At 35.7% G+C, this 25,147-nt stretch overlaps 1 protein-coding gene across 6 annotated transcripts in view; it reads right to left on the bottom strand.

Annotated features, from left to right (window-relative positions):
• The window catches only part of ASAP1 (ArfGAP with SH3 domain, ankyrin repeat and PH domain 1), a 606,433-nt gene that overhangs the window by 367,220 nt on the left and 214,066 nt on the right, over positions 1 to 25,147 (bottom strand). The gene's annotated exons all lie outside the window — the stretch shown is intronic.

The following is a 25,147-nucleotide window of genomic DNA, read 5'->3' on the forward strand; positions in this document are numbered from 1 at the left end:
CCCGGGGAGGCGCGAGCGGGGCGCGGGCCGCCCCCGCCCACCCCGGGCGTCCGGGGCCAGACGGCTGCAGCCCGGAGGGCTGCGTCTCGGCCCAGAGTTCAACGGGGAAAGGCCGCCTTTAGTCCAAGGGGGCGCGACGCGGAGGGGGCGCCCGTCTGGGGTGATGACTGGGATGGCAGCGGGCGCCCCTCCCCGTCCCCCCACCTCCCTCTTTCCTGGGTGCTCGCTCTGCGCTGGCGGATTCGTTTTTAGCATATTTTACCGGATCCCCGAATGCTGAGTGCAAACCAAAGAGGATTCACTATTTTTACATCCTTTTTTTTTTTTTTGCGGTGGAAGTAAGAAGAAGAAAGAGGTCAGGGAGTAGGGAAGAAGGCATCTCCTGGAGGAGAAGGAGGGAACAGAATTCAGCAGATGCGAGGCAGATTTCCTTGGAAAAGGAACCAGCAAACTGCTCATTTCTGTGCCACTGCAGATGGCTATTTTTTTTTTAATAACTAGCTAAATCGACTCGGTCCGAGGGAGCCCTTTATTTTCTCCCCGTGGATGGCTCATCAGATGGGAAGGGGAAGGCATTTTCTGAGCTCACCGAAAATTTACGCTTAAGATTGTTCATCTACCACTCTGGCCAGATCTGAGGGGATCGAGGATGGCATCTAAATTGTAGGAACAGCTTGGTATTGTTCAGGCAGACTGCCAAACCAACAAAGTGCAGATCCGTGGTCTGCTGGCTAAGGAGCTGGAAGGATCCCAGGTCTTCCAGTCAACTAAAGATCTATCTGAAGGGCAAGACTTAAGTTTTGGGGATTGACTAATTTTGCCGTGCAATTCAACTCTTCTGGCTAGTGTAGAATCATCGAGTCATAGAACAGAAATAGTTTTAGAGTCAACAGAGATTTTGGAGGAGTCCCCAGGCAGGTCACTTTAAGACTCAATCTATGAAATGAGGATTATACTAAATTCATAATCTACTTTACAGGGTGGTCATTAAAAAACTGCTTCAAATTCTTAAAATGCTACGTAAATGAGTTTGTGCATTACTCCTTAATTTTACATATGACCAATTCACATGATGATAAAGCTAGCACTTTCCTGACAAACAACACTACAAAGTAGTCTTATTAGCACCATTTTATAGATGAAAGAATTGAGGGTTATAAAAGGTTAAGCCATTTGCCCATGGTGATAGGTTTATGAGTGTATCTAAGTCAAACCAAGTCAGAATTTGAACACATCTCCTGACACAGAGATTTATACCGTAGCTCAAGAGTTCTTAATCTGGGATCCACAGACCGCCCCCCCCCAAGTGAAAAGTGGGTAGATTTCAAAAGGTCCATAAACTTGTTTTTTTAATAATATATTGGTAATTATATTTTATTATAATTGCTTCCTTATTAATGCTATGTATTTTATTCTATTCATTTAAAAACAGTTCTGTTAACAGAGGTCCACAGGTTTCACCAGATTGCCAGAGATCATGAAGCAAAAAGAATAGAAAGAAGGAAAAAGAAAGGAAGGAAGGAGAGAAAGAGAGAGAGAGAGAAAGGAAGGAAAGAAAAAAAAATCCTGCTCTACCAACAAAATTAGAGTACCTCTCAATGCTTGTTACAGCTACTTAAGTGTCATCTAGGTCTGACTCGTGAATAAGGGGTTTCAGAGACTTTATTAGGAATTTAGCCCTCATCTAAATCCAATCCTTTTATTTTGCAGATAAAGACACTGAAGCCCAGTGAAATCATAAAAATCATAAATTTAGGATTGCAGTGATCTTGAAAGTTATCTGGTCTTAATGTCTTCTATTTCAGATGAGGCTACTAAGGTCCAAAAAAGTTAATATGACTTACCCAAGAATATGTAAATAATAAGTGAGAAAGCCATCACTTTAAATCCACTTACTATCCATTGCAATACATTGGGTAAAATGACTTAACAAGATCACAGAGATAGTAAGTAGCTATGCCAGAATACAAACCTAGCTACTTCTGAAACTAGAACCATTATGCTGCTTCCTCAATGACAGAGAACTCCCTGCCTCATTGACTTGGGGGGGGAAATTCATTCTTTTATTGAATAGGAAGATAACTTCTCTGTAACTGTCCTCCCTTAATCCTACCTCATCCCCTCTGCTGCTAACCAGAGTAAATCTAATCCTTTCACACAAAGTATTTATTTTAATAGGTAGTTATTTTAATAATGATGAAAATAAGTTGAAATAGCTAAAGTATAAATTAAGTACAAATTTAATAAAAGTGAGAATTTACTTCAATTACCCAAAGAGAGATTTTTTAAAGGAACACACAAAAATACTTTCCTCTGCCCACACTGAAAAATGAGCATTTCTCCACTTCTATAAATAACCTTGTTAGAGCTAATCTTCACAAGGTCTCAAACCCAACTTTTTCCCCTCAGTAGCCCCCAAATAATGACTTTATATTCAGCTATAGCAACTCTACAGCAATCAGCTAAGCTGTGAAAGGGAGAATATGACTTTCTAGATGAATGAAAGTGAAAGCAAGAATCCTTAAAAATATTAAGCTAAAATAACATAAACCCTTTAAAAGTCTAAATTGTTTGAGAAATTGTTCCCCACAATCCAAACAACTTGATTCAGGTAGACCCCTAACTCTGCCATTAAGAATGCCTATAAATATCTCTTATAGGGTATCTAATTAGTCCAGCAGATAGAGAGCTCAGCCTGGAGCCAGGAAGGCTTGAATTCGAATCAGGTTTCAGACATTTACTAGCTGTATGACCCTGGAAAAAAACATTTTAACCTCTACTTGCCTCAGTTTCTTCACATGTAAAATGAGCTGGAGAAGGAAATGACAAACTACTCTGCCAAGAAAATCCCAAATGGAGTTACAAAGAATCAGAAACAAACTATTTCTCTTAGTCTCAACTTCTTCCTTAGGTATTAAATAACATGTCTGGACTAGAGAGTGAGGATACATTTGTAACGGGTATAAAGATTCTAGATACTAAAAGCATTAACATCACTATTTTATAAAGGTTCAGCTAGATGGCACAATGGGTAGAGTGCCAGCCCTGAAGTCTAGGGGATCTCAGCTCAAATCTGTCCTCTGGCTGAGTCACTTAACCCTGACTACCTCATATCCAGGACCATCTCCAATAGTCCCGATTCATATCTGGCCAGGAGGAGAAAGTGAGGCTGGTGACTTAGTACAGCACCCCTCACTCAAATCCATTAATGTGTATGTCATGGTGTCACCTCCCTGATGTCAAATAATAATACTAGCTAACATTTACATAGAACTAACCATGTGCTTGGTATTTTACAATTATTATCTCATTTAATCCTCACAATAACCTTGGGAGGCAGCTACTATTATTATTATTATTATTCCAGTTTTGTTACTATTTAATTGTTTTTCAATCATGTCTAACTCTTTGGCAAAAATAATGGAGTGGTTTGCCATTTCCTTTTCCAGCTCATTTTACAGATGAACTGAAGCAAACAGAGTTCAATGACTTGCCCAGGGTCACACAGCAAATTTACCAAACCTGGTTCTCTATGCACTGAAGCCACCTACCTATCCTTGTTTTACAAATGAGAAAACTGAGGCAAACAGAGGTTGAAGTAATTTGCCTAGGGTCACACAGCTAGTTAGTGTCTCAGGCTATATCTGAACTCAGGACTTTATGACTCCAGGCCTAGCAGTCTATTCATTACACTGAAATCAAGTGTCACATCAATAATGTCAGAATTGGTTATTTGAATTCTCTTCACTCTTAAGACAAATTCTTCCTGCTCTAAAATTCTGTGGGTCTATATTTTCATATATGTACAGATTTCACTTTACTTGTATAGGTACAAGTTATTATAGCAAGTGAAGATTAAGAAGGTTGTTATAGAAAGTGAAATGTATTGGCAAAGATTTGCATCTCTTTTTCATTTCTAATCTTCCCTTTGTAGAACTCAGGAGAGCTCAAACCACTGAGATCAACTGCTGTTTCAGTTTCATTTGCAGATTGTTATATATCTGCCCCTCCCTCTACTTTAGCTTGCCAAGAAAGGAATATCTGAACAATGAGACACTGTGCCATGGTAAATGTATACCTCTTCTAACTCAGTTTGAAATTAAACTTTCAAAAGATTCTCACATTGACCAACCATTTTCAAAAATCCTTAGCCATAATTTTCTCATAGTCTGGAACCATGACCCAGTCTAAATCATTTTCATTTCACATTTTCCTTAAAGTGAACCATAATTTCTGAAAACAGATATACTGATATAATACATTTCCAAAGACAGAAAACTACCATTTAGACACAGGTGACATGGTAGAGACTTGGGGGTATATCCCACTTGTGATGCTATGTGATCATAGATAGCCAAGTCATCAACTTCTATGAAACTCCATTTCCTTATCTATAAAGGAAACTCTATTTTCTTCTCTGTATTACTATTGTAAAATAGTAATAATAATAATATTAATAACAATATCCAAAACAAAACATTGCATTAAGACTCAAATGAGCTAATGTATACAAAGTAATTTAAAGCATTATGTGAATGCTAGTTACATGTAGAAAAGATTTCATTTCCAAAGTCTGTTATTTTTTTTTTGCCAAGAAAATGGAAAATATGTAAAATAATCACTGGTATTGTAATCATAAAATACATAGAAAGATAGCTTTTTTGCATGAGTACATGTATTTATGAGAACATATATATTTAAAATATATATGCATATATGTTATATATATATGTATTTCTAGCACTAAAATACACATTTGGTCTATATCAAATTACTGAACATAGTATGGGACCTGGTTAAATAAAGGTATTACTAATGATGATGCCATGTTCTTACAAGAGGATGATTGATCCACTGTCAACAGGTCATTTTGACCCCATAGACCATAGCACACCAGGTCCTTCAATCCTCCACCATCTTTTTAAGTCTATCCAAGTGCATGTTCATGTTATCATGATACCATCTCATTCTTTACTATCCATACTTTTTTTCATTAATGAGAAAATAATTGCAAGCTCCTTGCTCATTCATTGCCTTTATGATCAAGGGGATCCATTTGCAAGATGGCTCTGGATATCTATGTGAACCAAGCTAAGAAAGAGGGAAATATTTTTAACATTTCTAGCAATTATCAAAAATTCAAATCCTTCAGGGAATAACCTAAACATTTATCAAAATTAGACATGAGATTTTATTATAATGTAATAGACATATCAGAATTTTGTTGTATTAGGGAAAGAGCACCAACTTGGGAGTCAGGGGACTTGAGTCTGAATCCTAGCTATTCTTGTGAAATCTTCAGTAGATCACAATTTATCTAGGTCTTATCTTCTCTACCCTTAAAGTGAAAAGGTTATCCAGAATGGTCTCACAGACCCCTTCTAGGTTTGTTTTAAATTTTTATAAGAGTTGTTCCTCAAATCTGACACGTTGGAATGCCATATACTTATTTAAATGAAGCTGACTTTGCTCAAAAGATTTTGGGAATTTCTATTTGGAAATTCTATAGAATACATATTATTCTTTTGAATGCCCTCATTTATCACAGAATCCCAGAGTTAGAAAGGATCTCAAAGATCAGTTGCTCCTAAATATAACTGAATAATAATTTCTTCTATGATATTCCAAACAAGAGGTCATATAGATGAGATCTAATGTCCTTCAGTGACTGGAATCCAACAACTCTCAAGTTTACCCATTCCACTTCTGGTCAGCTCTAATTGTTAAGATTTTTCCTTACAGTATAGCTAAATCTTCTGTCCCCTGAAATCAAGGAAAACAAATCTAATACTTCTTTCATTTGTGATAGTCTTTCAATTGTGACAATTATTCATCCTTTGAAAATCATTTCAAATTATAGTAAATTGGATCTGAAAGAGACATTAGAGTTCATCAGTTCAACTTCATTTACACATGAAGCAACTAAATCCAAGGGGTTTAAATGCCCAGAGTTTTTGAAACAATTAGGAATCATTCAGAGACAAATCTGGTGAAAGAATTAGAGTGATCAAGCTGAAGGATATAATTTGAGAGTTTGATGTGTGTGTGTGTGTGTGTGTGTTTTAATGTCATGAAATAACAAGACTGATTTTCTCATGTAGTCCCTGATGTTGAAGTCAATCCCAGAAAAAGAATTTCAGAAGTGTTTGAGAAAAGATATCATTATTTGAATAAGTAAATAGTATCCTTCTTGAAAAGAACAACATTCATTTGTAGCTTGATGTACATTCAAACTCTATTACAGAGAGCACAATTTTGATGGGCAGACCATGTGTTTGAAAGTCAAATGTATGTTTGCTTAAAAGACTATTTTTACAGAGAACTCATGCAAGGCAGGGTATTCACATAGTGGTCAGAAGAATCAATACAAGGATACTTTTTAGGTCTCTCCGAATAAGTGGAATAGATTGTGAGACACAGAAAACTGGCAAAGGACCATCCAGCATTGAGAGCCTGCATCAAAGAAGGCACTGTGCTTTATGAGCAAATGAGAATTTCAGTAGTTCAAAAGAAACAAGAGATTGATAAATTTAGAGACATCATCACTCCAAATGTTCACATGGAATGTTAATGCCCTACCTGTGGTAAAGCCTTCAGAGCTTGTATTGGTCTGTTTAACTACAGTTAGACATACTGTACCTTGACTCCAATACAGTGATGTCATTTTGTTCCTCCTCAAGAAGGAAGGACAACAACCAATCAACCAACCAGCTTGGTATAGTGAAATAAGCCATGGATACGAAGTCAAAAGACTCAGCTCAACTATTTACTGATAAGCTGTTTGATTTTGGTCAAGCTATTCATCCTCTTATTTTTCTCATTGTTAGAGGACTGGACTAGATAAGTCCTAAGGACCCTTCCTGATCTTATAGCCCATGTTCTAAATACCTTCCATTCCTGAACATTCTGTGTTTTAAGGCCACTCTACCTTTAACAAACCATATTTTAAAGTCCCTGCCTGCTCTAAAACTCTTATCTTCTAACCCTCCTTCTAATTCTGATATTCAATGACTCTCTAAGTCATTATTTTGTTGCAAATCTAGTCATATGGATTTCCAGATACACCTGTACCCATTCCATTTCTTGACATCAAAAAGTGCACTCATTTTCCCTCACAAACTTTGGATTGTTTTCAAATATGCTAATGAAGTGATAGAGAAGAAAGAAGGGGAAGGGAGAGAAATGTATCTGATGCCATGTGTGCTTGATTCATATTATGATTCTTTATGGGATAAAGACTGATTTTCCCCCACAATAATGTTTTATGTAGAATGTATATGTGTTTTTCACAAAACTTCAATTTTTAATATAAACAAAGCAAAACAAAAATCAAATCTAAGCTCTCAGCCCAAGACAGTGCATCACTGAATATAAATTATCAAAGTTGAACAGCTTGGGTATTTCATGAAAATAAAGGGGAGAAGGAAACTATTGAATATTTTGTTCTGTTCTCTTCTCCACCCTTTCAAAGTGAGAAAGGATCAAAGGATCGTAAATGGTAAAGAACCTAGAAATAATACATTGAGACCTATCTCTTTAATAACCTCACACAGTCTAATCACTGTCCATTTCATATGCAATAAATCTATCAGGGAATATCGTTCCTATGTGTCTCCACTGATCCAAATCCTAACCATTTTCAAGGACCCACTCAACTCCCACCTTAACCATGCAACTTTCCCTGACACTTCCAAACTTATTTTGACATCTTTGTCTGACCTTCTTAGTATTTGGGGGCCCATACAATTTAGAAATTAATTACAAATTTTCTAACATCATTCTCTAATTGTTTCAAGTATGTTTATTTCTCCAGAAAAGTATGGTTCTTGAAGAAAAATACATCTCTGTATGTTATGCATTGAGTAGGCACTTAATAAGTAGCAATTAAGTAGATTGGTTGGAATTTAGGAATACTTGTCCTGTCTAAAAAAACCATCAATCAACCAACAAGCATTTAGTAAGCAACTACTGCATGCCAGGCACTATGGTTACAAAAAACCAATGACATAGTTCCTGACCACCATCAAGACCTATTTTGTATGCTTAAAAATAAAACAAAATTGTGAGTATATAATTTCTAAAATCATGCAAATGTTTCTAGTCAGACTAATGCTTTGGGTGCCCAGCTGTTGTCTTTCACTAAAATACCCTTAAGGTCTTTAGTATATAGAATATAGGTCAGAATTTTCTATCATTTCAAGTCATTTTTGTTTGTTATTGGTATTTTCTTTTTTCAATCTAAGATTTCCCCTTGTTATCAAGAATGAGAGTGGTTTATCCAACAAAGACAATTAACATCCTTCCTTTGGTGCAGAGGGATTGATATATTCTTCTGGCCATAGATTAATGGATAAAAGTTGCAGAGGTAGAAGAGAATGAGAGCTATCCCAAAGTGAAGTCCTCTGTTTAGTAAATAGCAAGCTTCCCATTAACAGAAGTCTTTAAGTTAAGTTTAAGACAGCCTCTTGTAAGAATATTAAAGAGGGGATTGCTGTTCAGGTAGATTTAGACTAGAACTCATTACTGAAAGGAATTGCTATTTTAACATTTCTGGCAAGTAGTCATCAACTTATGCTTGATAATCTCCAAGTAAGGGGAACTCATCACCTCTTGAGGCAGTCCATTCTGCTTTTAGGCAGCTCTGAATGCTAGGAATTTTTTCACCTGACATTGAGGCCAAATTACTTATTCTCAATTTCTAATCAATGCTTCTGGTTCTATTCCAATACCCAAAAGACTGGTATAATCTTCCTTCAAAAAAACATAACAGCCCTTAAAATACTTAAGACAACTGTCATATCCCCCTGACTCTTCACTTCCCAAAGCTAATTATTTTCACTTCCATCAACTGATGTGGAGTCAAGACCTTTCACTATATTAGTTTCTCTTCTCTAGACACTCTCCAGATTATCAATACCATTCTTAAACTATGATTCCTAGAACTCAATCCAATTTCCAGATGTGATTTGGCTAGGTCAGAGTACAGAGGGACTATTTCTTTCTTGTTCCTGGAAACTATGTGTCTCCTAATGCAGCCCAAGACTGCATAGCTTTTCTGGCTGCCACATCAAACTGCTGACTCATATTGAGTTCATAGTCCACTAAAACCTCCAGATATTTTTCAAGTAAACTGCTGCCATGAAGCTGATTTTTTTAAAAACCCAAAAGATTTCCTAGCCCAGGGCTATAGCTATAATCTTTCTGTTCTTTTCCAAATACAATCATGTTTCATGATGAATTCAAATTCAATGAAAATGACCTCTTTTCATATTTGAGTTCTCACACTTGCTCTATGATACCTCTATTCTTGATACTGAAAATCCACCTGCTAGATGGCAGTGCTACAGTCCCCACACTTGTGGCAATTGGGCTTGGAGGCCTCTTAGGCTGTCCATATTTATAATGTTTTCTCAGTGGAAAAAAAAAAGAAAAAAATGATTCAACTAATTAATAATAAGTATTGACTCAGTATCTGTTATGTACCTAGCACTAATCTCCATATTGTGAAGAACAAAAAGAAAAGTAGAAAATATACCTGCTATCCTCATCTTACTTAATAGATATGAAGGAGATTGCCATTTAATTGAAAAGAAACCACTTCCAAAAAAAAAATGAAAAAAACCAAGGAAAAAATAACTACAATGCATGAACCTGACCTGTGTATTTATAGTAGGAAATGAAAGTTTAGTGCTGTCTTGTCCATATTGTAGCCTCTCTAATTTTTTCTAAGAAAACTCCTAGGTAGGTCTACTTTCTAAAAGCTCAGATTTCAAGGTTAAAGAGTACTTATTGTCTGACCATCAAAAGCAGCTCTCCAAAACTGCCAGTTAGAGTTAAGGGGTACTTAGCTATAACATCAGGGTAAATATGATACAGGGTACAATCATTAGCTGTGTGACCTTGAAGAAATCATTTTTTCTAATGCCTTTGTTTTCCCATTTGAAAAATGTGGGAACTGGCATAGATGATCCACTTCTAAAATACCTTCTACTTCTGAAATTTGAAAATTCCATGAATCTTTTTATAATATTGTTTTGGGAATTTGGAATAATCACATAATATCATCTAGGGAAACCTGATACCTATTAGTAGTTTCCCATTTATTATTTGGGGACCACAATTATAGGTATAAAGTGAAATACAAGACTTTAAAAGTATCTAATTATTATGTTTCAAGGGGCATCACTTTACCCATATGGTATTTGGATGGATGTAACAATGAACTGTTATCACAGAATTGTACTTTAATGTTATTGATCAAATGTAAATTGTTGTTCCTTTTAAAAAGGGAAAATTACTTAACCACTGGAGAATTTTCTTTCTAGTATATTGTTTGGCTAACATCATTCTCAAATATGAACATTCCAAATCACATTAGGGAATTGACTCTAATATAAACTCTGGAAATGCTAGTACTTCATGTGTAACTATCCTACTTAGATTCTCTTTTTAAAATTATGCTGTTTTGACTAATATGGAAATAGTTTTGCATGACTACACATGTATAACCTCTATCAAATTGCTTGCCTTCTCTATAAGAGGAATAGGGAGGGAGAGGATTTGGAACTCAGAGTTTTAACACTGAATGTTAAAAACTGTTTTTACGTATAATTAGGGAAAAATAAAATACTAAATAAATAAATTTTAAATATTAAATTATGCTATTTGGTAAAGGTTTTGAATACTTTGAAGCAGGAAGAGAATTTTAAAAAAACTAGGCAGATAGTCTGGAGACCTAAGCTTTAGTCTCCACTCATCAAAATTACCTGAGATGTCATGTCATTTCTCTAGATATTTTTTAATTAAATAAAGGGACTAAACTAAAATCATTCCCACTTCTCAAATATATGTTTTATCTTTCAATAATCTGTATTCTTCAACACTACCATTCTATGTTGTAAGGGCCTTTCAACAGTAAGATTTCAGATTCTAAGATCTGTTTCAGCTGTAATAGCCTATATTCTTAGATTTGAATGTTCAAAGGTCTCTATCATTTCTAATGTTCCTTGAGTTTATAAGTTCATACTTATTATTGATGTTTGAAGAATATTGTTCCAAAAGATTTTTTTCTTTTGAAAACTTTATCTTTGATCCCAGTTTTTCTTTAAATATAATAACTTTCATTCATACCAAAAAGACTTTTGATATCTGGAATTTATTTCTGTCAGGACATATGTTCCCCACTTTAAACAAAACCTGATGTATTAAAACCTGGATTTACAAAATATATAAATTGGGATGTTACAATTTGTTTTACAAAAAGATAAACCACAAGATTTCTTTAAATAACAAGTTTAACAAACATTAAAAATGTTATTTGAATTGTAAAAAATTTGTTTTAAAACAGATCTAGAACCAAAGAATAAAAATTAAAGGGAGAAAGATGTCATTTTAGTTTAAGAGAGAGCAAGCTAATAAACAGAACTCTCTAAAAATGGAATGAACTACCTTCAGAATATAATAAAGTTCTGACATTCAAGGGTCATCATAATCTTTCTCCAGCTTTAGCTTAGGCACAGTCAAAAAAACTTCTGGAAGGAAGGAATTATTTTGTTGGTTTTTTATATTTCCAAATTCTAGCCAATGCTTGGGACATGGGGTTGCTTAATAAATGCATGTTGAATGAATAAGTACTCCTCCTATTCCCATATTTTTGTTGCAGTCAAATTAAACTATTCATTATCCAAACTTTCCTTCTACTGTCTTCCTATTCCCTGTCCCTATATCTAGAATGTATTCTTCCTTTCCCTCCCCACCTCCCCACCTTCCATCTCCATTTGTTGAAATTCCTTCTTCCCTTCAAGGACCAACTGAGCTGCCACTTTCATGACTGACTGGTTGAAAGAACTTGGGATATTTAGCCTATGAAAGAGAATACTGAAAGGCAATATGAGAGCAGTCTTCAAGAATCTAAAAGGTTATCTTGTGGAAAAGAGGTTCAATATGCTGTTCCTGGCCTGAAGGGGTGGATGTAGGAGAAAGGAGAAGAAACTGCAAAGTAATATATTTAATCCTGATGTAAAGAAAAACTTTCAAACTCTGAGAGCTATCCAAGATAGGGATATCTTAGATGGTAGCAGGAATCTCTTCATTACAGTTCTGCAAGCTTCAAATTCTTCTACACTGCTCCTACATGAGTGTAGGCCATCATCATGCAGCCTATTATTGGATGGTCTCTCCCCATTGCAGTTGATTTCTATAGACCACCAGCCCTGGAATCAGGAGTACCTGAGCTCAAATCTGGCCTCAGACACTTAATAATTACCTAGCTGCAAGGCCACTTAACCCCATTGCCTTGCAAAAACAAAACAACAACAACAACAACAACAACAAAGGATCTTCCTAAAAGCACAAATCTTACCAAATCACCCTCCCTATTGTTTAATGTTTTATTTTTAATTTATAGAATAAAAGAAGCATTCTTCAGAGTATAATAAAAAAAGGTGATTGCACATGAAACTGCAAATCTATTATGTATAATTGCTATTTCTTTAAAATATATAATAAACTTATCATGTAAATTTCTTTTGTTTTTGAAATTTCAGTGTTCCTCTATCATCTCCAAGATTAAATAAAAAAAATCCCCTGGCATTCAAAGTCCTTTACAACCCAACTCTGATCTTCTTTTACCTAACTCTTCCAGCTCCACACACTGGGTGATCTAGTAACTTCTTGATGTTACTCCCATAAGTCAGCTCATCTCCAGTTTAGGATTTTTCACTGGCTTCCTCCTTGGCCCCCATGCTAGAAATTGCTCTCCCTCTTCATCTCTACCCCTCAACTTCTTCAAGTACCAGCTGAAATCTACTTCAATATGAGAAGCCTTTCTTGATCTCCCTTAACACTACTGCCTTCTCTCTGAAAATCATGTCTAATTCATCCCGTCTATAACTTATTTGTACATGTTAATTTGCATGTTGTATGTTTCATTAGACCAAGAGCTCCTTATGAATAGGGATTATCCTTTGCATTTCTTTGTAAACCCCCCCCCCCCAGCATTTAGCATAGTGTTGGAAAATAGCAGGAGCTTAATAAATGCTTCTCCACTGGATGAATGTACTTCACCAAGTTCATTCTGGGGACACCAATGACTTAACTCAGTCTTGTGAAAGCTTTAAGGAAGCGAAGAAAGAGTCTATAGAAAATGTCCAATGACTTCTGTGCTTTTGAAGCAACTCTAGGCTTGAGGGTATCAGTGCAATAGTATAAAATGCCAGAGTTGTTTTAGAAGCCAGAAAGTAATTTTACTATGGATAATGATTGTGAAAGACAAATGGCAATCTCTCCCTGCCTGAAATAGCAGAAATACAACATATTTATAAAAGAGAGACATAAGTTTTATTGGCTATTGTATTATTTACAACCCAGTGTTTTGTGGATGGAGTACCATTGTGGCAAGAACAACTCTATTTTGCTTATCCCATTCCATTCCCTGAGACTTAGTTTCTTACTATTTACTTATAATTAATATCAATGGAAAAGAAATAATTCCCCCCCCATTTACTCCTCATATTCCTCTCTTATATAAGCTATCTGATTTAATTATGAGTTAACCTTGTGGATTAAAGCTACGGATAACCCAAAATAGATAAAGAATATTTATTTTATTATTTAGAGCAATCTCTCTCTTTCTCCCTATTCCTCAGATCTTGTCTAGAATTTCTACCCTTCTCCCCAGATTCATTAACTGTTAGAACTGGAGAGGGCCTTACTGATCATCTAAGCCAACAACTCTTAAACTTTTTGGTTTCAAGTCACTTTTGCACTCTTTAAAATTATTACAGATCCCCTCAAAGAACTTTCATTTATGTAAGTTAGCTAAACCTATCAATATTTATTGTGTTTAAAATTTAAAACTCTTAGTGTTATTATAAGAATATTTTGAACTCATGGGCCCCTGGATGCTCAGGTTTCTCGGATCACATTTTGAAAAGGGTTGCTTTTGTTCAACTCCCTCATTTTATATGAGAAGAAACTGAACCCAAGAGAATGGAATGACTTGATCCAAGTTCACACAGCTAGTAAATCATAGATCTAGGACACCAACCATTCATGTGCTGGTAAACATTTAACAATGGACTATAGCTAATGGGGTAAATATATATTCCAAATTTAAATTTGCATTATTAACATTCATTATAACTTCTGAAAGTCCAGACAATCAATAAACTAATACATCAAGACCTGAACTATAGTGTTTCCTGATTTCTAAGGTATAAATGCTCACAATGAAACTTTAACAACTAATTTACTGATTTGAGAGGGTTCCAACACACTCTTGATTCCAATTCAGATCCTTTTCCCTATCACTGCCAACTTTTAGGCTTGAAATTTAATTCTCTTTACATAACGCCTTGCTCATGTCCCAAGATTTTTTTGGGTGCTGTATATATATATATTCTTATATTTGCATATATAATATATATATTTATAAATTTAACTTAGATATATGTAGGAGCTTACAGATAGCTAAGTTTATTTAAAAACTCAAAAATGGAATAGCAAGTTAGAAAGATTGCCTCAGATCTAGTATAGAAAGTTGGCATCAAGGGCAGCTAGGTGGCACAGTGGATAGACCACTAGCCCTGGAATCAGGAGGACTTGAGTTCAAATCCAATATCAATGCTTGCTTAGGTGTGTGATCTTGGACAAATCACTTAACTCCATTGCCTTGTAAAAAAAGAAAAAGAAAGAAAGAAAAGAAAGTTGGCCTCAGATCTAGTAAGATATGGGATCAAGTCCCATCTCTATTTTATTCTGCCTATGTTCCCCTCACAATATTTTGGTGCTCTATGAGACACTAAGTGGCAAAGAATGTTTCAACCTATATTAATAGAGGGTATTTTTTCATGTGAGAATTCCTTATACAAATGAAATCACAGGAATAGTTCCTACCCCTATGTAAGTTCTCTGAAAGTAGGGATTCTATTGTTTTTTATAGTAAATATTTGCCGATTGAAAATAGTTGTACATACCAAAAAAAAACTGGTTATTTCCTCAGCTGCATAGACCAGATAAATAGTAACCTCACTACACATAACATAGGAAAAAATATGAATCAACCCCCTTCCCAAAGGCATTTGAGAAGCCATAATATTTTGGGTGGTCATAAATTAAATCTAGACTTAATTTATTTGAGAAGTCACAAGTTTTATTCATTAAAGTTCATATAATAAGAAAAATCCACTATGAATACTATCCCAATGAATACAAGTAGATTTTATAATAAAAAAGTTTCATAATAAAAAAGTTAATTTTAAATGAGGAGAGAGGCTACTACAGCAAAAATTCTAACAGCTAACACTTAAAATGAAAATTAGTAAGAAAAGCTATATAGGAGTAAAACTGTTAACATGGGGAGCCATACCTCCATTAGCCCCTGAAAGTTCATTTATCATTAGATGATCCTTGGTTGAGTTATATTCAGTATCTTCTGTTTTAAGAAGTTTGGAAGGTATTTTAGGAAGAGTTCCATCCAAAGTAACCAAATAAAAAAAATCAGTGGTTAAAAAATGGGTCTAAAAGCCTCATCTACTTTAGCATCATGGTTTTATCCCTCATTCTCTGTAGGTTCTTAGTAGATTTTTATTTTTTTTAAGCTTGTGGTTGACAATTCTTTTTAGTTGGCTTCTATTACCATCCCTTTGATGATCTTAAAATCAAAGGTTGTGACTTAGACATGAAATAGATGTATATGTTTCTCTGAAGCCTAATCAATTTTTGGTATTTGTTGCAGTCTCATGGAATATACAGATAAAGCAGAAGACAATCACAAAAAGACTTAGGATCCTTTGGTACAGGATTCATTCACTCACTCATTAAATCATTCAATAGATATTTATTAATTGCTGCTCTGGGTGTGCTATTATACTAAGCCCTGTAGAGATACAATGTTCACCCAAGTCACAGTCCTGAGTACCTTAGAGATTTGAAATAAGTAGCTAATGGATGAATGTTTCCAGGTTTGTAGCCCCATTCTATGGCATAGCTGTGTCCTTCTCTGATTCCACCCTATCCCCACTCCAATCTTTTCTCTAGTCAAATTTTCACTGCTGGATGTAAAGAGCTTTATATTCATAAAGCAAGTGAATTCTCTGGTCCCTTGAGGATTTAGACTATTTCCATTAAAGATGATCTCATTATTGGTGTGTGTGTGTGTGTGTGTGTGTGTGTGTGTGTGTGCTCATGCACATACAACACCAGCTGTCAGGGAGGCAGATTGAGCTCAAGAATATATAAGCAAGAAAGAACTATATGACCATCAGATGATGGTGACATTCAATCACAACTGACCTAGGGTGGTTTGAACTGGCAGTAGGCTTTATCTACTGTGCCCTGGGCCATCCTGTTGTCAACCCTGGAAATTCAAGCCATTGAATAGCATTTATCAAAACAGTGAATGCTCCCCTCTGGAGAGTAACAAAATCAAAATGAATATAGTTAGGAAAGAATTTTTTGCCTATGATAAATTTACTGTGTCTGTCTAATTATTCAAATTAATAGGCAGCATCCTTACTGATTTGAATAAGCTAAGGGTTTTGGGTTTTTTTTTTGGTTTGGGTGGGGATTTTTTGCCATTATCTAGGATCTTGATATAATCTGATTCTTGTGCTCAGACTTGCCACTCTTGCATTAAATTTCCTTTAATGTAAAGTAGATGATAATAAGGTCACTTTGATTTATCACTTGGTGCTATTATTGCTGGTCATGATAAGGCATCAGGAGAACTACTTTGCCCTTCATCAAGTGAAACCACTGCTAGGTCATTTATAGACAGAATAAGGATTCATGGAAAACAAGTAGAGGGTGTAGAAAGCATGGGTTGCCTTGTTCTTAAGGTGAAGAAATGCGATATGGTGCAAAGAACATTAGATTGAGAGCCAGAAATCCTGAAATCAAGTCCTGGCTATCCCACTAATGGTGTGATTTTGAACAAATCATTTCTTCAGGTCAGTTTTCTCATTTGGAAGATAAGAAGGTTGGCCTAGATAATCTCTAAGGTTCCTTCCATATCTAACTTCTATAGTCAGGTTCTTTTCAAGTTCTAAAACTCTATTTTCTAATAGCCTATGGTCTTTAGACATTTGGACAGGTCTTTTGTCAATAACATTTTATGTATTATTAGCTAAAACTAAATTTGAAGGTCCTTTCCAGCACTCAAATTCAGTGTTCTTTGACCCTGACAGCTACAGCTTTTAACATATTCTATGTAATTACTTCAGAAGACTGATGATGATGATGAAGCCAGTCTCCCATCTCTTAGCAAATGGTGACAGATGAGAAGCACAGAACAAGACATACATTTTTAGACCTGGCCAATATGCTGATTTGTTTTGCATGACAGTATAGTACTTTTTGTTATAATGGAGGGATATAGGGTAGGAGTGAGTTAGTTAATGGCATTAGAGATACAAGAAAAAAGTAAAAAAGAGTCTCAAAATTAAAATACACATGCAAAAGCAAATTCAAGAGACAAACAGGACAGTTTTGTTACTACTTCGTTCAATTCAATGTATACTTTTAAAAATAAATTATATCCAGAAGTTCATGGTTTTATATACAAATTCTCTTTTGCTCTTTATATAGTGAAATGTTCATGGATGATTAAGTTCATAATAAAAAAAGAAAAAATTAATCATAGGTGCTAGGTACCTTCCAGTTTTGAGGCTCTACGTTTTAACATTTTTTATTTGCAAAGGTTCTTCCAATTTGAATGTTATATGATTCTAGTTTTGGAAGTGAAATGTAAAACAGATCTTTCCTTTAAGTGAATTTTTGACTTGGGTTTTTTGTTTGTTTATTTATTTGCTTGTTTAACAAAATGAAGAACATCAATTCTGGTATTATAAACTCAATTCCATAGCACACTCATTATTATTTCCCTATCTTAACTCCTTTCCATTGTCAGTAGACAAAACCAGTTCCAATTTCCTGATTTGTATTGTTAGACCCAATGATCATCTGTCAGAGGCTCTCAGTGATGGATGCTTTGAGATTCTAAGGGATGAAAGGACCTCAGCAAATGTCATGGATTGTTTATAGCTATTGTCTTCCCTTGATGGGTTGGTTTAGAATACAACCATACACTTAAATGCTTGTGCATGGGAACTATAATACACCCTAAATGTTTAATGGTCTATACTCTGGTTCTCCTAGACAATTTACCTCTACTGCAAATGTTAATTTTTCAGGGGCAAGAGTTACATAAGTATTATGTAACTCCCCCTCCCCCCTTTCTCACTATTAAAACTAAGCAATGCCCCAGAACTATTGCTTTCAGGGGAAGGATTTGTGAAACAAACTCTGCTATGTGTTGCAATGAAAAGTAGTTCAATAAGGATTCTGATCAATTGGTCAGAGGAACACCTAATCAATTTGATTAGGCCCTCCACTCTTAGTCAATTTGATGAAATCCCTGGAAAAATGTCTTTTTGACAATGATCTTTTCCTGTCCCTCAGCTGAGGGGACATGAAGTAGATAGATCTACATGAAGTAGATAGAGTTTGGAGCCTGGAATCAGGAAGACTTATCTTCCTGACTTCAAATCTGGCCTCAGACACTTAATAACTGTGTAACCCTGGGGAAAGTCACTCCATTCTGCCTCAGTTTCCTCATCTGTGAAATGAGCTGGAGAAGGAAATGAGAAACCACTTGCCAAGAGAATTCTAAATGGGGTCATAAAGAGTCAGACATGACTGAACAATAAAGCCTAGCGTTACCTGCAAGATGATTAGTGACTGAGCACAAGAAGTAGAGAATAGTCAAATTGGAAGAGTTATCTATAGAAGTCAGCAATGAAATGACTTTCCCCCACACTTCCTCTCCCTTGGACTTTCAGAACAGAGTATAGCAAGTGATCCTTTCTATTTTCACCCCAAGAAGAAAATGGCAATTCATAGGAAAAGTATATAGTGAGATAGCAATATTTGCTATTTACAGAAGGAAAAAATTCTTAATAGAAGACTCTCTTAGTACTAAAAACTAAGGTCATGCCATGGGGAAACTAGTGCCACAAATTGCTTGGAAGCTGCAGATCCAAAATGCATGAGAAATATTGGTTCATAAGTCATAAAATGGATTTAGCTTTCATGTGGAGTCTAGTCCAATGAGGCCACTGGGCTATTTGAGTGCTTTATATATTTCTGTATTTGTTCATAGACTCTTGTGAGTTTTCTGTATGTAATGCACCTTCTATGGTCAGTGAAATAAGGGTCCCTTATCCAATTCTGTTGAGAGTCTCCCCTCAACAGGAGAGGGGATCCAGTTTACATGTGGGGAAAACTAGTTCCAAGTCATAACTATGATTTTTTGGGAGATTTTCCCAGGAGTAAAACTCTGGGGTTGGGACAAAGAACCAAAATGAGATACCTTTAGGTCAATATCAATATCTCCATGAATCCAGGCTTATTGGAATGTAGAGGGAGACAGAAGCTATGAGTGAGAGTTTGTCATGTTGACTACCTAGTTAGCTGGTTTAAAGTACATATTTTGAGACCTGTATACTTATTCAATATTGTATTAAGATGCAAAAAACTTAATATGTATAAAAAGTCTACGGTACAATTAATTTTACTAGCAGAGATCATATCATTCCTGTATTTTTTTAAATTGGCAAATTTAAAAAGTTAAACCAAGCATTTCTTCATTAATGAAGATGGCATCTGTGATTTCAGCACAGAACTGAAAGCACATCTTTTGACATTATCATATCCCCAGCATGATTATTACTAAAGCATAATGTCTCATCTTCATAAGTTTCTGAGTTTAGAGATTACATCTATTATTGTACTTAGATTTCCCTGGGGGTCCTGATATGGCAGTTGGTACACACAGTATTGTTGATTTAATTTTGGCTGAAAGAATGGTGGATTGTCTCTTCCACTTATGGAAAGAAGAAGCAAAATCCTGGTATATGGCAAGTTCACTGGCATTGAAAACTGAACATCAAGGTCTGAATCCTATCTTGATTACTCACTGCTCATGTAACCTCAGTTTCCACCATTGTAATGTACAAGAGGGCTGAAATTATTGTTAATTAGAATCCCTTCATATTTTATGATCTAGCTTTCCTTCTGATGAGGGAAAAAAAGAACACAAATCCCTATTTGCTAGACCATTGTCTGGAGGAACACCTTTCTTCCCTCCCTCCTCAAGACATGAACCCATCAGAAATTCTGTCCCTTTAAAGATCTTTAAACTAGAAAATGTGGTTTGCAGAATCCATAAACTGCATTAATTTTGGTTGCTTTTTCTCGGTCTCTGGTTTTGAGATTTGCCTCAGCTGACTTCAATTTGGAAGCAACAGGCAACCTCTCCCAGACTTCTTTATTTTGTTTTTATTCTGAGAATGATACATGGAAACATGGGCACATAGCTACACTGGGAACGATGTTCTTAGTTTTAAGAGCATCTAGGCTGGGTCTTTTCAACCCAAAGTGAAGTGGAAAAATGGGCCAAGTATCATAGTATCTGCTTTTCCTTCACTTATCTGGGGAATTCAGACAAAAGCTAATTAGACATTCAATTACTGGAGTCATTCTAACTGGGTAGACTTGAATTTTATTATTTACTCTATAAATAAAAAAAGCTTACTTTGCTTTTTAAAATGAATATAAATTGCCTGTGACAGGCTGAAGTTTTCTGATAAATGAGATGTTGTTAGCTTGACACTCTGAATAATGCCACACAATAGGTACTTAATACTCCAAATGCATTATGTCGCAATGCCACCTAATGAGCACTGTCATGATATATAATTCCCATCCATTCTTTTTTATCCCATATTTTTCCCCATTTTTTATGCCACTGTGAAAAAAGGGGGTTTTTTAACAGTCAATATGCATTCTACAATTCTCCCTACTGACCAGTATGTAGAATGTAAGCTTCTTGAGGGTCAAGATCAGTTATTTATTTATTTTACGTGGGGCAATGGGGATAAGTGACATGCTCAGTCAAATAGCTAGTATCAAGTCTTCAGGGTTGGATTTGAACTCAGGTGCTTCTGCTCTATCTACTGTGTCACTTAGCTACTTCCTATTTATTTTTATCTTTGTACTCCCAGTATTTAGCCTAGGGCCTTGGATATAGTAGATTCTTAATAAATGTTTGAGAAATTGAAAAAAAGTTGAATTGTACTCAATTATCATAATTAATAATAGCTGGCATTTACATTGCCACTTTAGAGTAACAAAGTTCTTTGTCTCATTTGATCCTTACAAGAACATCCTGTAGTAAGAATAATTTTACAGTTAAGGAAATCAAACTTCAGAGAATGATTTAGTATCAATAGAATCTATATTTGGAGGTGGAAAGAACTTTAAAGTTCAACTCTAATCCAAGTCCTTCATTTTTACAGCCAAGAAAACTGAAACCTAGAGAGGTAAAATGATTTTTCTAAGCTCATATAGTCAATCAATCAATAAACATTTATTAAGAAAATATTATGTGCTAGATACTGTATTAAGCACCAGAGATACAAAAAAGACAAAAGACAGTCTTACCTTCAACAAGTTTATTATCTAATGGGAGAGATGACAAGCAAACAAATATATACAAAGGGGCATATAGAATAATTGAAGATAATGTATTGAGTAAAAGCAATTAAGCAAAAAAAGCAATTAAGAAGGACTGAAGAAGGTTTCACTTAAAAGATAGGATTTTGATTGAACCTTAAAGGAAACCAAGGAGGTCAGCAGTCAGAGCAGAGGAGGAAGAACATTCCAGGGATGGAAGGCAGCAGCCATTGAAAATGCCTGGAGCCGGGGGGGCAGCTAGGTGGCACAGTGGATAAAGCACCGGCCCTGGAGTCAGGAGTACCTGAGTTCAAATTTGACCTCAGACACTTAATGATTACCTAGCTGTGTGGCCTTGGGCAAGCCACTTAACTCCATTTGCCTTGCAAAAACCTAAAAAAAAAATGCCTGGAGCCAAGGGATGAAGTGTCTTGTTTGTGGAACAAGAGAAGAGGCCAGTGTCACTGGATGGAACATACATGTTTCAGAAAGGTAGGAAAGGAATAAGATTTGAAGGGCTTTAAATGCCAAAGGAGCATTTTGAATTTGATCTTGACATAAAATAGGAAGTCACAGGAGTTTATTTCTGAAGATCTGCCATTTGCAAGAAGAATTAGAATTGCATTGTTTGGAGGACAATTAGAATTGTTCTTGCCAGAAGGAAGAACTCAATGGAATGGAATATCTTCCAAGGAAGAATCTATCCTTTATTAGAGGCTTCAGGCAGAGGACAGATAACCAAATTTGTTTGGCAAATAACAGAGGAAATTCTTATCCAGTTATGGGCTGAACTTCAAGACATAGCAGAAAGAATATTTGATTTGTAGTGAGGGGACCTGGATTCAAATCCTCTATCTGCTATTTACTGTTTGCCTCAGTTTCTTCATCTGTAAAAGGGAGAAGGCAATGGCAAGCCACTCCAGGATCTCTGCCAAGAAAACCCTAAAATGGAGTCACAGAGAGTCAAACCTAACTGAAATGATTGAATAGCAAAAAAACAATGTGATCTTGGGGAAGTCACTTATCTTTAGCTTAACTTTAGCTGTATCAGAGGTTCTTAACCTAGCATCCATGGGGTTCATGAATATATTTCAAGAGGTCTGTGAACATGAATAGTAAAGAATTATATCTTTTGGTTTCATCTGATTGCCAAAAATACTTTAAAAAAATGGATTAGATGAGCTCTCAGACTTCTTTTGCCTCTACATTTCTAGCACTCTGCTTTGCTAATCTGAGGTCTCTCCCAACTGGGATTCTCTTTCCATCAACTAATCCAGTGTTCTTTCCACTACACCACAACTGCCTCTTTAAAAGAGGTGATGCTCAGAGAAATTCAGAAAGCTTAAAAAAAGATTCACAAAATCATTCATCCATATGGATAGCATCATGTTGACTAATTTGCTGATTCAATTTTCCCCTTCGGGAGGTGTTGAGGGAGTTCCAGCCCTACAGAAATAACATGTTGTAGCATTCCAAACTTAGAAGAACAAATACAAAGGCAGTAGTTCATTCTTTGAATTAGAGACAATGAACCTTAGAAACATTAGCTAATGTAGATTCTTTCCCTTATCCCACCTGCAAGATCAGGATTCCTCTTCAAAATGCATGCCAACATGGAAGAAATTATACTGGCCTTGACCTGAAGACCTGTGTTCAAATTCTGACACCATCACCTAAATGAATGATCTTTTAAGTGAAAACTTTAAAAAAAATTCTCTAAGAATCTGCATTATCCTCATCTACATAGGAATTGATATTTGATGTTTTGTCCTTCATTTTTGAAGAAGACCATAACAACAAGGATTTGATCTCACATCTTCCAGACTCCAAGGCCAGTGCTCTATCTACTGTACCACCTAGCTGCCCTAAACAGGAATAATAAAGGCTTAAACAATCTCCCTCCCAGGGTTATTATAAAGAAAATAATTTATAAAACACACTTTAGTATCATAATATGAGGTGACATCATTATTATTCACTATGCAGCTTACTGCAGTAGAATGAAAACTAGATCAGAATCCAGAAGACCTGAGTTTAAGTCTGGGAGCCGATACTTATTAAATATGTAACAATGGAAGGGGGAAGGGGAAAAATCATTTTGCCTCAGTTTCCCCAAGAAAAAATAATGATAGCAGTATTAGAAGGTTTTGAACAACCTGTGATTCCAAATGTAGTACCCTATCAATTCACTTTACAATATTGCCTCTCTTGGTATAGAGAGGGTTTTTTAAATCTTGAAAGTGCTACAGTACTGTCAGTGATGATGATGATGATGATTGATGATGATGATGCTGATGCTGAGATTTTTCCTTTGATTTCTCAAATAGCTTATTTTTCTTGATTTTCTTGATATTATGTTAATTTTATTTTATTCTTTTATTTCTCACATCTTTTGTAAAACTGTACTTAAAGTTTCCCTTTCCATTCTTGCTTATATTTTTTTTCAGTTATCTTCTAACCCAGTCTATCATCTATCATATCTTTTCCTCTTGTTTGTTTTCCCTTATATTTTCAACCACAGTCTCTCTGCTCTTTACATCAATTTGGGAGCTCTTCCCTGGCTACAATCCAGATGGGGAGGAAGAGTTATATGCTACAAAAATAGAAACACAGCAGGAAGAGACTAGTAACAACAAGGTGATGGCTCTGGGGAAGATCCTTGCTATTCTGTGGCTGAAATAACCCGAAGATCTTTCAGCTTTGTGTAGTATGGATACTCATGTTAATTTTTCTATTTCACAGAAAAGATTATTCATAGACTTAAAGGCAGCTAGTAGATCAGAAATCAACTAAGCCAATATTTCCTTAACTTCAGTCTGTAGAACTTGGGCTTTCTTTAAGGTGTAAAGAGAGTTTCTGTGAGAAAATGTACACATTAGCTTTGAGAGGATGTGGGACCTCCAAAAAGACATAAGCAAAAGACAAAATGAGAGGTAGATAAAAGAAGAGAGAAGGTCCCAGGCTGGGAGTAGTTTGAAAGCTCTATGGGAGGGGAAGGGAGGGATTTCTTTTCTATTTGCCATTGTACCTCCATTGGTACCTCTATGTCACAGAACCTTGCACATAGTAGGCACTTAATAAATGCTTGGTGGATTGGATAGAATTAGACTGGGAGTGATCAAGATAGCACAACTAGGCCATATGTGAGAGAGGATCCAGGAAATCTTAGCAACCTGCCTGGGAACTCTCAACCCCAGAAAAGAAAACTCTCAATGTGTTGGCCCCTCATTTTCAGTATGACCTTCTCCCATGGCACCCCTTTCTCCCACAATGGTATACATAACCTCAAGTCCATAAGCTCCTTCCCAGTGTGGTAGCACTAACAATCTCCTTCCTCCTCCAATAATAATCATATCACTGCTCTAGGTGGCACTTCCTCAACATTGTTCACTCTCCCAATAATGTCCCTGTCTCCTTAATATAAACTTTCCAGCAATTATAGGTCCAGTATACATCTATATCTTTGTATGTATGTATATGTATATTATGGAGCAGCTAGGTGTCAAAGTGGATAGAGCACCAGTCCTGGAATCAGAAGGACCTGAGTTCAAATATGGCCTCAGATACTTGACACTTGTTAACTGTGTGATTTTGGGCAAGTCACTTAACCCTGATTGCCTTACATCCAGAATTA

Source organism: Macrotis lagotis, chromosome X, assembly GCF_037893015.1.
Source record: "Macrotis lagotis isolate mMagLag1 chromosome X, bilby.v1.9.chrom.fasta, whole genome shotgun sequence".
NCBI lineage: Eukaryota > Metazoa > Chordata > Mammalia > Peramelemorphia > Peramelidae > Macrotis > Macrotis lagotis.